This window comes from Mandrillus leucophaeus, unplaced genomic scaffold, assembly GCF_000951045.1.
Source record: "Mandrillus leucophaeus isolate KB7577 unplaced genomic scaffold, Mleu.le_1.0 Scaffold1189, whole genome shotgun sequence".
NCBI classification, from domain to species: domain Eukaryota; kingdom Metazoa; phylum Chordata; class Mammalia; order Primates; family Cercopithecidae; genus Mandrillus; species Mandrillus leucophaeus.
This window is the reverse complement of record NW_012100198.1, coordinates 92,124-103,795: the sequence shown is the minus strand read 5'-3', so window position 1 is coordinate 103,795 and position 11,672 is coordinate 92,124. Positions and strand designations below refer to the sequence as shown.

At 45.3% G+C, this 11,672-nt stretch overlaps 2 pseudogenes; both read right to left on the bottom strand.

Annotated features, from left to right (window-relative positions):
• LOC105528964 overlaps positions 1-114 on the bottom strand; it is a 31,528-nt pseudogene extending 31,414 nt beyond the window's left edge.
• Positions 115-320: 206 nt separating this feature from the next.
• LOC105528914 overlaps positions 321-11,672 on the bottom strand; it is a 20,137-nt pseudogene continuing 8,785 nt past the window's right edge.

The window sequence follows — 11,672 nt, the reverse complement described above, 5'->3', positions numbered from 1 at the left end:
TGTTCTACATTCTGCAGTTGTCTGAGGGTTACCTCCTATGAAACTCAGGCTAAGCATTTTCAACAGGAACATGGCATTGTTCATACTCTGCCCTGGCAGAGTCCTGGCTGACATGCTGTCTCCTGCCAGCAACTCCTGACTCCTGTTCTCTACACGATGGGAATTGAGAGGAGCAGGGCTAAGGCCTGTCAATGTTGTTTGTCCGTCTGGGCATTGGTCTCCCTAGGCATTGATCACAATTGGAGGGGGATGGACTGTGGCTTCTCAAATCAAAGGAGCATAGTGGTTTGAAATACTCAAGAGTATTCTGTGTCTAAAATTCAATCCTCAGTGAAGGACCCCTGCAGGGTTGTGTTTGGACTTGAACTTGCTTTGCTGTTTTAGTTGTTTTCATCAAATGGAAAAGCTAGTTTTTGTGACATTCTTCCACCCTTTTCATCCTTCCAGCAGTATTTGGTATCTGTAGGGGAGAGAAAGAAAAAATCAAATGAGCATTTTTTGTCAGGTCCTCCTGGTGGCTGAGTCTGGAGGGGTTGCTAAGTAGTGATATCTCAGGGGCAAACTGATCTCCTGCTGGGAGGATGAGCTGAAGGGTGGGCCGTGGGTTGGCTGAAGGGGGAAGCGCCATCCACAAGTGAGAAGAAAACACTCCTGAACTTCCCTGAACTTCCAGTCAGCCTGGGGTGCAGGATATAAGGACCCCACCTATGCCCAACCAGCAGTGGGGAACATCTGTCCCTTTCCTCCTGATCCCCTCTGTCTGGAGCAGAGTTATGACTTTTCCTCCCAGTGAGGATGTGCTCAGCATCCATCATGCCTGCCAAGAAGCAGAGAGGAGCAGAAGGAGAGGACCTTTTGCAGAGAAATCCACCCCATTACAACTCCATATGCTAGTCTTCTAGGGAGGAATGGGAGGGCCATGGGAAGAACCATGGATATGAGAAGCAGCAGGAACCTCAGACAACATACACGTCCAGGTCCACCTTTTACAACAGAGGAGTAGTGATGCCACAGGGGTAAGACTGAACTAAGGGCACATGACTTGCTATTGACAACCCAAGAATTAGAATCTATCCACTAAGGCTGTTTCAATAAAGACTGGAGAAAGCGAGAGGAAAGGCTCCAATCTGGAGGTCTCAACAGTCATGAGAGGCGGTTGGGTCACCTTGACTAGGACAGGAATAAGGTTCTAGAAATAAATATGATGTTGCTGCGCTTCTTTGGTTGGTTAAAAAAATAATATATATATATAAAATTATAAGTATTTGTCCAAAGGGGATCAGGAAAAAAAGGGAATTTAAAAGAAGAGACTCAAAATGGAGTTAGTAAAGAGAGAGCGGGGAATGTAACCATGGCCCAGCTTATTTTCCCTAATGCCCTGAAGTTGATTCCACATCTTATTCCACCTTAAGGCATTTCTAGAAATATTCTCAATATCTAGACGAAGAAAACTCTGAAGCAGAAAGAGAAAAGAGTTAGTTTGTGTTTTACTACAGTCTCCCATCCTATTTATTGTTTTCCCCAAGTACATTTTGGGAAAGGTTTGTTTTTAATATTTTATGCCAGTGTGAAGAGAGGCATGACGAAGTATTCATACACAATCTCCTGCAGAATTTCAGTCTTACTTTGTTATTGTATTCTCTTCAGGAAAAGTGAGACCAATGAGTTCTCTTTGGGGATTTCGTGGAAGGTTAATAATTGACCAAAAGTAAAATTTTCACATTGCAGTGGTGAGTCCATTAGTGGGCTATAAAATGGTGTGGAGAAATGTAAACTGGAAGTTTTCTTTTAAAATGCAAAAGAAAATACTAAATTCCAGTATATATAATGTGGGAGGTATTATTTCTCTACATTAGGTGTTAATATAATGACTATTTCTTATCTTTTATTAAAAATTGAGCAAGTGTGCTTCAAGCAGATGCTAAAAGTCTAATCTATTAATTTTCTTGTTTTTCTTGTTGTATTTTTTTCTATGCTTTACAAACAGCACTACTGAGAGCAGAATACAGATCCCATGAAAGGCTGATAGATACTCAGCCTTTTCTGTGGAATAGCCACACGTATGCGACACTTCCATGTTGGTAACCTGAGGTCACAGTAGGCCAGGGGTCCTTCTCATCTTTAGCCACATATTAGAGTCACATGGGAGCATTTTAAAACTACAGATGCGCAAACCACACCCCAGGCCATGTAGGTGAGAATCTCCAGGTGTGAGTTCAAGGCATTCATCTTAATTGAAATCTCACCAGGTGCTTATTACATGGCAGCGGGATTTAGAGATACTAAATGGACCAGCCCAATTTCCCATGATTTTCTTTCCTTTCACCATTTATCTCATGATTGGCTTTGTTCCCAGTGGTTCCATGGATTGTAGCCTTGTCTCTGACAATTTCAGTTCAATCTCTCTCTCATCAATTGGGCTGGGCCAAAGCAAACATTGTCCTGTAGACAGATTCTTGTCTGTCATCTTGTGTATGCATAAAGCTGGTCCTGGAGTCACTTTTCTCAAAGTTAATTCATAAAATGCTCTCTCATATACACTGGCCTCAAGATGCATCTGACTTGCATTTTAGACCCTTCACTGGACTTGTAGAAGTGGAAATGAGAATAAAAAGGAGAGAAGTTAGAATGATGAACTTCATGATGTATGCAGTTTTGAAGCCCTGCCTTTGCATGTACTTTCGGAGTGATGTCCCTTTAGAATGTCATAAATGTTCTCCAGTTATCGTCAGCTCAAGTAAGTCCAAGAGGTGAGAACACTGAGACCCTGGCAACCCCACCCGTATTGGCACTAGGCTGCACATCTGGGGCTGAAGGCAAACCTGACTCCAGGCCAGTGGGGAACTCCCGCCTGTGACCCTGGTTCTAATTTAGTTTCCTAAGTGGGGCTCTTTGTGCTTAGTTTTAACACTTCCCATTGAGAGGAACAAGTGATGATCAAGTGTTGACTTAGTTGGGTTGCTCAAAAGAAGACTCAAGAGGAAAATCGATGTGTAAATGATGTACTAAAGCAATGATTTCTGCAGAAAGAGGCAATGGAGTTGGGATGCAGAGAGGAAAGGTAAATTTCCCAAGAGAGTGTGTGATTCCAGGCAAACAACCCTGTGTTCAGCAGCTTAAACTATGCACTTGGATGAGGACAAGGAGGCCTGGCTCTCCTGTGGCCATGAGAGGGACTGTCAAGACACTAGAAGAAGGAACAGAGCAGAGTCTGAGAGCAAAGAGGACATGAGGACAGAAAGGGCATGTCAGGGTGGGAGCCCGTGGGACACAGAGGTAAGACCAGACAGAGGTTAGAGCAGCTGTTGGAGAAAACAAACGGATGAGAAAAAGCAGTGGGAGAATGAGCTGTCACCATAGACAGAGAAATAAGAAGTGCAGCTATCAGCCATAGATGTGATTACCTCTGCACCCTAAGCTTGCAGGCCAGGGAATCTGCATGCCAGTCTCCACTTGCTGAGCGGGAGTTTTCTTTTGATGATCTTTGGTTTCAGGACACTGGAGGCGTGAATCTGGCCAATGACTTGAAGCCCTTGTGTGTTGTCTGCTGAGCCTTCAAGTGCATCACCTCCCAGCTGGGGAGGGTTCTTCATCCCCAGGGAGGGCTCTAAAACCAGCTCTGAAAATAAAACCACAGCCAATGGGATCCACTGGCACCCACGATCTTACTGTGACTTTCTCTTCCAACCAGAGGACATCAAATCAGGAAAGTGGCCTTGGAGAAGAAAGTCCAAAGGGTGAAGGGAAGCCAATAGAGTCACTTTAATGTTTTCTTTTTTCTTGATCTTTCCTACATTACTGAGCAATGGTAAGATTGCCAGGAGCCAAAGGCACTGCCAATTCACAAAAATATTCAAGAAACATAGGATTAAGAAACACAAGTAGCTTCCAGGTAGATAAGGCAAAGGCAAGGAAATAACACTGTATGTAGGCTATGCTTTCGGGAGAGCAGAGATTACAAGAATCAAAGTTAAATCAGAGCTGGGTTCAAACAGGAGATGGGAATGGAAGGGTCTGGCAGGGTGGCAGCCCATGTGGCACAGAGGTGAGACCAGACAGAGGTGACAGCAGCTGATGAGAGAAGAACTAGGAAGACTAAACCTAGAGAATTTCCAAAAGATGTATCATTATATGATTTACTGCATATATATATGCACCGTAGATAGCATACACACCAGATATACATAGTCACACATAATAGGACAAATGATATAAATCTGTACATGTTAATTTAAAGAAATGCATGTATCTGTACATGTTAATTTAAAAAATAAATGTTATATAGGGATTTTGGAGAGATTGAATGTAACAGTGTCATCACTATTCTGGTCCATTCAAATTGGAAAAAAAATTAGAGACATGAGAAGAATGAGAAAGAAAAGATGTGAGAGAAACAAATGACCTGGTAGACAGCAGGGAGAAATCACCAGGTGAAGCAAAATATTAGTGAAACAAAAGGCATTCACTCTTTCTTCTTACCTGGGACCTGGTTCAGGCTCTGGACTCCAGGGAAAGTGAGCAACAGGGAGTGTGTCTGAACCAGTGGGGTGAATCTTGGCTGGGGGTGTGAGAATCCATAGAGAAGCAAAGGAGAGTCCAGTGGGAAGAAGTCAGTTTAAATAAGTCATCCCGGCATGTGTCAGGGACTGCGTATCCCCCGACACTCCCTGAGCACCTTCCATGTGTTCTCTCCATGGGCCCAGATGGTGCTCGTTATCTCACCCAACCCTTCCTCCTCCTGAGGACGGGGTCCCCTCATTCCTCAGCCGAGGGCATCGCCTGACAGATGAGCACCAGGCAGCCCCAGGGGCTCCAGGAGGAGATACTGAGTGGGGCAGAGAGTGAGAATGAACACGACCCAGGGTTTTAAGGAAATCTGAGCAGAAGTGTATCCCTGTGAGACAGAAACTGAGGACATGGCCGTGGACATGAGTGGAGAATTTAAACTAAATGGAATTTCATAAAAAACACTGATGTGAACACTTTCCATGTGAAAGTTGCCCTTTTATTTCAAAAAAAGCAGGAAAAAAAGCAGAGGAAGCTGGACATGTCAGGAGACTGAGTGTGGGCCCAGGATTTACACTGTTACTCAGTGTGCCTCATAGGTTGTTACTGAAAGTGCCTGATAGGGGAAAATTGGCTTCATGAGGGATGGGGAAGGACAGGAAGAAAATTGGCAGAGGAGTCTGTGTGAGAAAGGAAAGGAAGAGGGGCCCTAGAAAGCAGAGATCTTCATAACTGCTCTACCTCAGAGGAGACATCATCCGTGAAGTTACTTTCTAAGTGTAAATTTAGCTGGAAGATCTTAAAAGGATTAGATAACACCCATTCTTAAGTTTATTGGGCAATTCTTATGGAATCAAGCCCTTTGGAAATTATCATAATTAATATTCCCAACAAAGATTGCAGGTAGATATTATATTTCAGCTATCTCAGATGAGGGAACAGAGATGTAAATAGCAAAAAGACAAAAACCTTGGCCAAAGTCAACAAGCAGAAAGTGGCAAACCCAGAACCTGACAGCAGATTTGGTTCTAAGTTCCAGGCCTTTGCTCATCTCACTGGGTTGTAGCATCGTGAATTTCAGCTTGACCCTGAGGAAGCATGGGAGGCCCCATTCTCTCCTCCACCCACAGCACCGTGACCACCAACACCTGGATTAGAGCTTCATGACTCCGTTTCCTTTCCTACCTTGGAAGTTCCATTGGTTCCCAGAATCAGTGTTGGCTGTGAAACTGCAGGTGGTGGAGGAAAGGCTCCGCCTGGCCAAGCCATTCCCTTGATCCAGCTGTAGTTGCAGACATTTGGGCACCAGGGTGCTTGGCTCCAGCTGTGCATGTGCAACCTGCACCTCTGACAGGTGGTGGCTCAAGTCTCCACTCCAAGTCCCTTGGGAACAGGCCATCTTGGTGGGAGCTGAAAGGAGAAGGCGCTTCAGTAGGAATAATCTGAGTTTTCCCTTTGTTAAGCACGCCCAGAACACCCATCCCCGATGTCTCTGCTGTCTGTAAAGCCATCCAGTGACCCACACCACACAGACAGACATCATGTCAGTGCAGGCGACGTCACCTTTCCTGTCTGTGCCTGGGGACGCTGACATCTCAGGGTCCCAGGCTGGCGTGTCCCTGAAATGAAAAACCTCTGCTTTAGCCCAGAGGGCTTTGGATTGTCTAACAAGACCATCACGATTATTCTGTTGTTATTCAATTCTTTCTTGTGACAAGAGGGAAAGTTCTAGAGAGGCCTCAGAGCACAGGAGAGGAGGAGCTGTTTTTCTTCACACACAGGGTTGTAAGAACTGGCCAAGAGTTAGAGCTGCGGGGCTTTGAGAAAGAACCACGAGAAAGGGGGCTGGGAGGCTACAGACCAAACACTAACTGAGGCAAACTTTTATGGGTTCTGGGACACTTTGAATTTCCCATTGACTATAATGGTTTGACTCTCAACCCACACATATCCATCCTATTGCCATATAGTGGGTGTCAGCAGACAGTCAATGTAGGAGAGGGACCAGTCCCTTCCCGGAAATTCAGGGGCCAGAAGAGCCACAGATCAGCATGTGCGGTTCCTTAGGAAGGCAACAGAGGACACGATCCTCACATTACCCACTGCTCCAGTGGGGTTCGGGTGGCACCCCTTAAACAAATTCTTTCCATTTCCACAGGGAGAGGAACACACATTCTGAGTGGACTAAGAAAAGACTTCCAATGACCTCACGCCAGTCCAGGTTGGGCTCAGGATGGGGACGGGGCCTGTAGGGCTGGATCCACGTTGCTGTGAGGCTCCTCTCTCTCCTCCCCTCTCCACATCCTCGTTCTCTGCAAGGTTTTCTAAGTTTTCTTAAAAACACCTCAGTGCCCTCAGCTCTAATATGCAAATGCCACTGCCTGCTTGGGAGTGTCCTTTGAGCCCTGAACAGGTTATAGCAGGACAGAGCTTGCTTGCAAAGGGGCAGGATATACAGCAGGTGCAAGGTCAGTGTGTATTTTAATTGTTTCATGAATCACTGTGATTCTAGAAAAGCATTTACTGTTTTGAAACTCAGGGAGAAATGCAAAATGGGAAAGGGGATGGTCCCAGTAAGAAAGGCACTTACTGACCAAAACAGAATAGAGGCCAACATCTTTGTTGCTAGTTTCTTTCTTTTTGTGTGTGTGCCTGTGTGTGTGTGACTGTGAGTGTGTGTGACACAGGGTCTCACTTTGTTGCTGAGGCTGCAGTGCAATGGTGCAATCATGGCTCACTGCAGCCTCAACTAACCAGGCTCCGGTGATCCTTCCACCTCAGCCTCCTGAGAAGCTGTGACTACAGGTGTGTACTACCACGCCCTGCTAATTCTTTTGTAGAAACAGGGTTTCACCATGTTACCCATGCTGGTCTCAAACTCCTGAGCTCAGGCGATCCACCTCCTTGGCCTCCCAACATTCTGAAATTAAAGATGTGAATCACCACACCTGGCATTTTTGCTAATTTCATTACAACATAATCTAATATACTGAGGGACATCACAGAGTTACTTGTTTTTACTAGAAGATAATGTAATGGGTGAAATCCCCAACAATCCACATCAAATTCCCAGAATTGAGGTTATAAAAAAGAGAATGAGCAAGAAGAAACAAAAATTGGATTTTGTTTTTACATGTCCTGTGGAGCTGCTATCTCAAGGGGCACTTGCTCAGAGGAAGGGTTTTCTGGACGTCATGGGGACAGGAACCACTCTGCTTTGCTCATCGGTTACGCCAGAACCTCATGAGGGACACTAGTTGTTGATGGTTTTCATGAGAATATAGCACTGAGACCAAAACTTGATTGAAACTAAAAACCCACATGTGGGGAACACCACTGGAGCTCTGCAGAGGATGCAAGCCTGACCACGCATAGAGGAAGGGACGCTGGACTGCGTCAGTGGAGGGAAGACTCATCAGAGGAAGTAGAGCTGCAGTCCCCAACCTTTTTGGCACCAGGGTCTGGTTTCATGGAAGACAGTTTTTCAGGGACCAGGGTAGGGGGGATGGTTTTGGGATGATTCAGGCACATTACATTTACTGTGCACTTTATTTCTACAAATATTACATTGTAATATATAATGAAACAATTATACAACTCACCATAATGTAGGATCAGTGGGAGCCCTAAGCTCATTTTCCTGCAACTAGATGGTCTCATCTGGGGGTGACAGTCACTGGGAGCCAGTGACAGATCATCAGGCATTAGATTCTCATAAGGAAAGCACAATCCAGATTCCTGGCATGTGCACTTCACAATAGGGTTCGAGCTCCTGTGGGAATCTAATGCCCCTGCTGATCTGACAGAAGGTGGAATCCAGGCTGAAAAGCTCTCCCACCGCTCACCTCCTGCTCTGCGACCCAGTTCCTAACAGGTCATGGACCCATAATGACCCATGGCCTCAGGGCTGGGGATCCCTGAAGAAGAGAATCTAGCTTGGGACACAGGAATCATGAAACAGGCCTCCAAATAATCGGGAAAAACTCCCAGCATAGGTGGATGGCCAGAGAAGAGATAAGAGCATGTAGTTAGCAACATAATTTCAGGAAAGACCGTTTCCCTATCTTAAAGAAGGAGGTCTGTTATATAAATTTCTTCAGCTAAGCTACTGTGGCCAAGACTTTGCAATAAGTCCTTACCACACCCCTCTCTGGCCTGTTTTGATAGCCACAGCCTGCTCTTGTGAGAAGGATCCAGGTGACAGAGGAGTCTCTTGGGACAGGAGAAGAGGAAGTTCTACCCAGTGGATGTCTGTGCTTAAAACTGGACCCAAGAGCCAGATTCAAAACAGGCTCAGTGTATAGGGCCTGCCGGCAGAGGTGGTCTCTCTGAGCTGCACAAGTTGCAGAAACAAAACATATAGAGGCTGCCTGGGAGGACAGTGGAGTGACCTCCAGGCTGGAGTACTCACAGGCTATATCCAAAGCAGAGCAGGCAAGTTGATCCTCCAATGAGTACAATGTGCTGCTATAAGGGTGGTGACAGTCAGATAGGTCATGGTGAACTGAGGGAGTCAAGTAAACTTCATCCACGGAGTCCTCTGGGATTTCCTGCTCCTTCACCTCTGGCAGCTCCTGGCTGAGCCTGGGGTAAAGAAGACAGAAGATAAACGCCAGAGAGAACCAATACCACTGCGCCCAGCTGGTTCTATAGGGAGGCTCTCAGGAAGGCCCAGAGGAAGCAAAGTACAGTCCCCTCAGGGAGATACAATCATCCTTCCCTGTCTCGAGCAGGAGACAGAGCGTGAGAGGCTTTCAGTGCACTGGGCAGGAAATGAGCTGGGGAGGAAGGAAATGGAGTGATCCCTGTGGGAAACTGTTGCATACATTTTCTTGAAATTAGCATCATTGGTCAAATGAATACAGACTCTTGAGTCTTCACAGAGTTCCTGTATCCTCAACATCTCTTGTTCTCAACATTGTAGCATGACATGCGTTATTTTCATTAACTTTCCTGCTGTCAAATACTTGTAAACATGGTACTGTCAAATACTTGTAAGCATGGTAATGCCAAAGAGGCAGACATCAGGTGTGCAACTCCACTTTAATCAAAAAGGACAGAAAAGGGGACTGCAGAAAATGTCTGTGACTGATCAGTTCAACAGAGTCAACTGAATGCAGATTAGTAGAATTCAAATGAATTAATAAGGAAAAAATACAAATATAGGTGTACAATGAAAAGAGTCAACCTTATGAATACGGCTATTTCATGGCTGGCTGAACAGATGGAACAGGTATATTCTGCATGCTCTGATTTTCCCTGCATCCGAGACTCCAGATATCTACAGTGAATTAACTGTCCCTGATTCCTCAGAGTTACCTGGGGCACGGTGGGTCTTGATCTTCTAGCTCCTCTTGATCCTTTTCAATTTCTGCAAATAAATTCAGACAGAGACAGACACATTAAGCAGGTTCCCCTACACACACAAACAGCCCACTGTGCAATCCTAACATAGGAACATCAGTTTCCTCAGTGGGAGAACAGGACAGTGTGAGAGAAACATTCCAGGAGGCCTGAGGCCCTGTCATGAGAGAGATGCCTTGGTTTTCTTCCCTGAGCCTAGGAATGAAATCTCCCTGTTCTTGTAGATCATTATCCCAACATCAACCGTCCTGATTTTGTGCAAATAGTTATGCAATTTTTTCACACCAATTCAAGGCAAACACCTCAATTGCTTTCTAGAAGGAAAACTGCAATATTCAGCCTTCAGTCATCAAATACCCACATTGTTCATGGTGGCAAGGAGTTTAGACACTGAAATTTGAATGAAGGAGAGAATATACAGACCTTCGAATCAAAATGAATCTTTGGTACTACAAAGAGACATTGGCATTTCGTGATATCTAGGAGTGACAAGGCCCAGTCTTGTTTCTAGACACATAACAAAAGCAAATGTACTGCTCACCTAAAACAGGCCAACATCAAGGACACAGAGAATGAGGCTAGGTTCTTTAAAACCTAGGTAATATCTTTAACGAAAAGTAGACAAAGATGCCACTGCCCTTGGGCAGGCATAGAATCTCAAAGGACATGGCTGGGGAAAGAAACTTGTAAGGAACACAATAGCTGGCAAGACAAATCTTATTTAGATTAAGAGGCCTGACAGATACCTGTTGGGCACGTGCTGCGTAGGTTGGTGTGAATTTGTCAATGTCATGACAGTGGGCCAGGGTGACACAGGCCTGGTCTGAGATGAGGAAGAGAGCAAAGCTCACTGACCCACTCCATGTCTGTGCTTCCAACTTGATTTTTGATTCTGATGCAAATCATCCTGTGTCTCTGAGTCATGCCCACCCCAATGACACGTCTCAGTCCAGCCAGGGGTGCAAGGATTACGGAGTCTACCTGAGACACCAGTTGGAGATTTATCGTGGTCACAATGGAGTACTCACTGTCTACAAGAGCCAAGCTGACTTGCTTGTCTTCAAAATAGTACAAAGTGCTCCTATAAGGGCGATTGGAGTGAGGTAGGTCAGGAAGGATGGAAGGAGTAAAGCAACATCCATCCAGTGACTCCTGGGGGACTTCATGCTTGTCTCCCCTCAGCGGTCCCCTGCTGAGCCTGTAAGGTAGGAAGGAGTAAGGATTAATCCAAGGAGTTTCAGCGCCCAGCTGGCTTCACGTGAGGCAGGAGGCAGTGATGGCAGAAACAAATGGGGCAGCCCATTAAAGAGTTCAATATTCTCCTCTTCTTGATGGGTCACAGTGTGGTTGCCATGGGGTGGGTTGCAATACAGAGAGAGGGAAAGAGAGATGAGAGAGAGAGAAAGAAGCATCAGGAGCTCAGCGAAGTGGCTAGATCACGATTTTCTGAGGAAGGAGACTGAGTCTCTCTGTATGGTGCAGTCGTGACTTACTGAATATCCTGTTCCATAATGGTGGCTTCATTCCATTCTTTTAAATGGTGTTAAATTTCATGTGTAGTGACCAATTAAACATAGCTTTTGAGGCATAATAATATCCCCGAAATCTCATGCCATCAAGTCCTTCTTCTCTCATTACTATGTGTGGTATAATCATAATCTTTTTCTACCTAATTTCCTTACCTTGAAATGCTTAGCACTGTGTTAATGCAAAACAGCAGAAAGCAGATATGAATCTCAGGCTGGTTGAAAACATAAGAAGAGATAGCTGCTTTACAGAAATCTCTGGGACTGATTAGTTGT